Genomic DNA, 6,000 nt, shown 5'->3' with positions numbered 1-6,000 from the left:
ATAACTAGGGAATGTAACCCTTAGATTAGAAGTTTGGAGTCAGGTATCTTGACGTTCAAATAAATTAGTTTCTTCAGAGAATTCAAAAAAATAAATAAAGAAATAACAATAGTGTACAACAAGTCAGTGTTTACTTTCTCAGGAGGACCAGCCAGCAGAAGCCAAATCTAGACCAACAAAGCTAAATAAAAGAAAAACGCCATTTGACCATTTCAATAAGATAAGTATATTTCTAGTTTCCAAAACGTTTCAAATAACATGTAGCCCATATGGCTCCTATCACTGATATTAGTATTGAATACCTATCTTCTCCTTTGAGTCGAAATACACCCCACCCCAACCCCCCAGCAAGGCCAAATGTCAACTGAGTAGAGAGACACATTTCTGCGTGTAGCCGCTGTAAACATAAGTTCAGATAGACCAAACAAGGCTACCATGCCTGCATGATAAGGCCAGGACACTTCAATTGATATAATTTAGAATGAGAAATACATATTATGTATAGTGCACAATAGTTAGATTTGTAACATATAGTATCCAATAACTTTAAGTAACATTTCTATACACATTAAAAATGTTCCACCCCACATATCCAACTAAGTCACATACTTACATGAGGTTAGGGGGTAGGCTCCCCAATCCCTTGTGTAAAACAGGCGGCAGCGGGGTCGCAAGGCTCCCAGAGCACGTTAAAGACGTATGTATAGTGCTGGGGAGAGACTGAAGGGCCCCCGTGTTCTGTCAAGGATGAATCAACATCCTGCTGTGGAACCGTCTAGTCGATGTGCCGACTGCCGCTCTCTCCTAGGGTTGGTAGCACATGGTGCGTGGATGACAGTCCACACCTAACCGGACGGGAGCTGCGTGACTCACCGGTTACAGGCAAGGCGGGTGAAAACGGTTAATATTCTGGTTCCCGTAGCCAAGCGGGGCCAGGACAAGACCGTCGGTTTCCTGCCTGGGGCGCCAACCACGCCAACGGGTAAGGGATCGCTATCGACTGGGTCACCCGCCGGTCGGATCGCAAAAAGCATTAAAACCATGGCGTGCTCCCCGACAGGAGACGTGTGGTCGCTGCTTCCGGCTCAATGTACAGTCAGGCCATCACAAGCTCAAAGCGACCGCCGTAGTGCAACAGTCATGTAAGCGAGTGATGCTCCTGTGATCGGTGGGCTTTGAAAAGAAGACGCCGGGAAGCAGGAGACTTGAACTCTCTATCCAGGGTGACCTGGGTGTAGACCTCAAGTGGAAAGGGGTCTAGCCTAGGACTGCGCCCCGGTGGGGAGGTCTGAAAGACTTAAGTGTATAAGTTAATTATTTTACAGTTTATCATTAATATATATATATATATTTTTAAATAATCTCAGACTTTAAAATTTGTGTTTGTTTCACATTCGAAGACTGCAACAATGTGTGGCGGAGAGTCATTTCTATCTATGAACTGGAACATAAGCACTTGGAAACACCACGATATAATGCAGTCTGCTCAACATGCTAAGGCAGAGGGGCACCAACATTGCAAACTGCAGTGTTCACAAGACTCACTTCCGATGACACCTATGGCGACCAGAGAGCAAGCCTTGGGAAAGCTTGCATGACATTTGACACACTTTTATCTGTTACAGACACTGGAACTACTATGCCATAGTGGAGGGACACACTTTCCAAGCAAGCAGTGGAATATATGAGGCAAGGTTGACTTACTGCTGATCGTTGTTGTTGGAGCCTCGACATGTGTAAACAAATACATATTCTATCGCTCTGGGTAGGACACAATACATATATATATATATATTTTTACAAATAACTACACTAGATAAGTGACAAACATGATTATTAGCTCAGGAACTCGTAATTTAAAATAAATTAATTTTGGTTTTGACAAACAAACATTGAGTTGCACTAATACATTATAGAGTAATTTTGATTCTGCATAGATTGAAGCTTAAAAAAAAAAAAATCAAATAATGATAGTGCCCCACTAGATAATATTACATCTTATGTGTAAATAATATTACATCTTATGTGTAGTGACATCGTAGACTAACATAATTGAAATAACTGACAAAAACAAGATTGACGTGATAAGCTGGTGTAATGTCTAGTGTTAAATAGGTGGCCACAATCAAACTATATATTTCCAAATTAAACTAAATTATGCAGGACTCATCTCAAATGAGTGAACTCAATGGAAACATGCTGTGTTCTTATTATTATTATATTAAGTGATACTGTGTTGATCAAGGTCACACTGTGGCACTTTGAGGACAGGATGAACCATAGAAAGACTTAACTGGTAACATGAATAGAGGAAGTCATCATGCCTAGCGGAGATAATACCTTGGTCCTTGGAGAAGCAGATATTGAATAACGTGGTTGTTCACTAGTACAAGGTTGAGTTGTTCACTACCCTTTGAAGTATTTATGTTATATATAAAATTTGTGCGGGGATCCTTGCTCACATTTAGTTTTGATATAGGGCTTTCTGTTGCACTTGAGCTAAGCTGTATTGTCGAGAGGCTCACAAGCACATTGGATGTGCTTGGCAGAACATTTATGACTACAGACAGTAGCTGCACGGTCCACGGCCTCTGAAGGGTGCACACTTCGGGGTGGTGTACTTGGTGGCTTCTGTCATACTATTTTGATGTGATAAACCGAAAGCGAAACTATATGTTTGTTTGTGGTGCTCAGAATATCTCCCTGTTATGTTAATGGTCAGTGCGTTTGGTGTACAGTATAAGAACATGCCGGGTTTTGGTTGCAGAGTGGATGTCAAGTGAGTTCATACATTGCGGACATTTGCTTTGCAGTTTGTTTCCAGTTGCGGTGGACTGGCTGAAACCTACACTATCTTCAAAAGAGGTCATACTTTACATCATCGATTGTGGAGCAAAATGTATCCAATTACTTTGCTGATCATTGACCTAACTTTTATTCCTATTGCCATGATAACACTGATTGACCAAGGTGTGATTAAGGTTGGGTATGTTGTGGTTAACCTTCCATTTCTCTAAAGCAGGTCGACTGCTTGCAGGAGAGACTTATACACTTCTGCTGTCATTAACCTTCCATTTCTCTGAAACAGGTCATTGGTTGCAGAAGAGAATTGTACAATTTTGTAGAGCCCGAGAATGAGGTCAATTGACCTGTGCAAAAGGCACAGGAAAGGTGTTTTGTTGTGTTTCCGAGGTTAGGGGGTAGGCTCCCCAATCCCTTGGATACAACAGGCGGCAGCGGGGTCGCAAGGCTCCCAGAGCACGTTAAAGACAACATATAGTGCTGGGGAGAGGACTGAAGGGCCCCCGTGTTCTGTCAAGGATGAATCAACATCCTGCTGTGGAACCGTCTAGTCGATGTGCCGACTGCCGCTCTCTCCTAGGGTTGGCAGCACATGGTGCGTGGATGACAGTCCACACCTAACCGGACGGGAGCTGCGTGACTCACCGGTTACAGGCAAGGCGGGTGAAAACGGTTAATATTCTGGTTCCCGTAGCCAAGCGGGGCCAGGACAAGACCGTCGGTTTCCTGCCTGGGGCGCCAACCACGCCAACGGGTAAGGGATCGCTATCGACTGGGTCACCCGCCGGTCGGATCGCAAAAAGCATTAAATCCATGGCGTGCTCCCCGACAGGAGGCGGGTGTGGTCGCTGCGTTCGGCTCAATGTACAGTCAGGCCATCACAAGCTCAAAGCGACCGCCGGAGTGCAACAGTTACTAAGCGAGTGATGCTCCTGTGATCGGTGGGCTTTGAAAAGAAGACGCCGGGAAGCAGGAGACTTGAACTCTCTATCCAGGGTGACCTGGGTGTAGACCTCAAGTGGAAAGGGGTCTAGCCTTGGACTGCGCCCTGGTGCAGGAGGCACAGGAGTGGGGAGGTCCGAAGGACTTAAGTGGATTCCATTTTGTGCATGTGTTTTGTGTATATAAAAAAAAAAAAAAAAAAAAGGTGAATGAAAATGAACTAACTACCTCGTTAACTTTAAGTGCAACCTAATATATATATTAGATTGCATAATTATTAATACGTTTTTGAACCATTTTACATTTAGTCAAGGTAAAGGAGGGTGGCATCCTGGCCTCTGCACATTCCTATGCTGTGTGCCCTGCCGGGTGGCAGGTCAAGGAGGGTTATAGTATTTTTACATTTTTTTTATATATAAATATTTATGTTATGTATCGCCATGCATAGATATCTATATAGATATATGGTTTACATTTTTTAATATATATATACTTATGTGATGTCTCGCCATGCATGGGTATGTATATAAATATATGGCCCTCTCCCCAATCAACAACTACACACACTCTCACAATCACACCACATAAACATTATATTGCCACCTGGGCCCCCATGCTGAACTTGACGAAGAACACCCCTGCACGATATCTACGCCCCGACTTTTGACCTCAAGGAGGGTACGGATCTGACTGGTGCTTGGGGTTTGAGCCCCTGTGTATAATACCGGGGGCTCCGGTCTCAGGCACTGGTAGGAACCTCCTCCGCCCCAGGAGGGTACGGACCCGGGGGCTTGGGAATGGGACCTCCGGCTCATTCAGTGCCAAGTACATTCGTTAATGGCGCTGGATGGGTTGGGGGGGGGGGGCCTAGTCTTGGACTCTGTCGGAACCTCCTCCTCCGGGCTCGGAAAAGTGACCACCTCAACCGGAGGAATTGGAGAAGAAGAAACCAAAATGTACGCATATTACAAAAAAAACGAATTAAAAAATAATAATATACATGTTAGAATAGTTGCTTGTAAAGGAAAACTCAGTGGGAGTGCCCCACTGAGGGACCCTAAGTTTAGCAATACATTTGTTGGAGTCAAATGACAAATTATGTAATTGTCCCCAATAAGAGCTCATGTCCAGATGGTAGGTTTGGGACTGCCCCAGCCTAGTTCAGAGTTTCCCCTTCAAAGAAAAGGGTTTTCCTCGGCTCACATGACTCAAAAAGAAAAAAATGGGACCTGATTTTTTAAACATGCAATATGTTATGCTATAAAGTAATTGCTATAAAATACTGTTCACATTTAGGTGTTGTGGGTACTAAATTCGTACCCAAGGAGGGGTTGATGGTCCATTGTGGAACCTTGGGCCGTCAACCTTTACTTTATAGAGTGTGGAGCACAGAAGCTGTACTCCAATTAGAAGGCCGAACGTGCCATCCACTGTTTTTGATATACTGAATGCTAAAGATAAGAACCGCAGAATTCTCCAGGCGCTCAACCGAGCGCTTGCTTGCATGCAGACTTAGATGTGGAGCGATTTTCCTTCGTGATATATCAGGTCGTATTGTTTTAATATCATTAATTTGCTGTTCTTTTATTCACATAGTATAAAGGGAATCTCCCTTGTTTATCAATAAAGATGCCTTGCGCATGTGAACGGTAATTTCTGTGTATGTCGTCTATAAACTGGACTTTAGGGTTTATTGAACCAAGAGTGACAGGTCTGCCACGGCACATCAATATACACTGTAGGTTTAAAGTGCTCATGTGGCCTTGCTTCTTTTGGGCTTGTTTTTCTAGACCTGGCTGCTTATTTGTCTCACACAACCTGGCAACACTGCTAGCATCCATGCAGCATCCAAGGCAAGCAGCAGCACGAGCCCTCAGCCAGCAGCGACTCGCTGTGGATGTATTTAGACAAACAAAAACAAAAAAAACTAATTTAGACGTAAATAAACACACATTACAAGTAAATTAAACATCGAATTCAATTAAAACCTCGATGTAATCTATTGTACTGGATTGTGACTGAAGTAAACGTCGGCACTAGTTGTCATCGGAGCGGAAGGATCATAGCGACCATAGAGTTATAATAATATATCTAGAGGGCGGACTGACTCGACGCCAAATACCTATTCATTTCAATGAAAGTTGCTCACGAACGCATGAAGCACCCGGAAGTACCTCTATTTCCTGGATTGGCGATTGGCTCCAACGTTGGAGCCAATAAAGCAGGCGCACTAGCCTTTCAGACGTTAGACGCACG

The sequence above is a fragment of the Gymnoscopelus microlampas genome (genome assembly GCF_963454915.1).
Source record: "Gymnoscopelus microlampas genome assembly, chromosome: 24".
Classification (NCBI taxonomy): Eukaryota; Metazoa; Chordata; class Actinopteri; order Myctophiformes; family Myctophidae; genus Gymnoscopelus; species Gymnoscopelus microlampas.
This window is presented reverse-complemented; position numbering follows the sequence as displayed.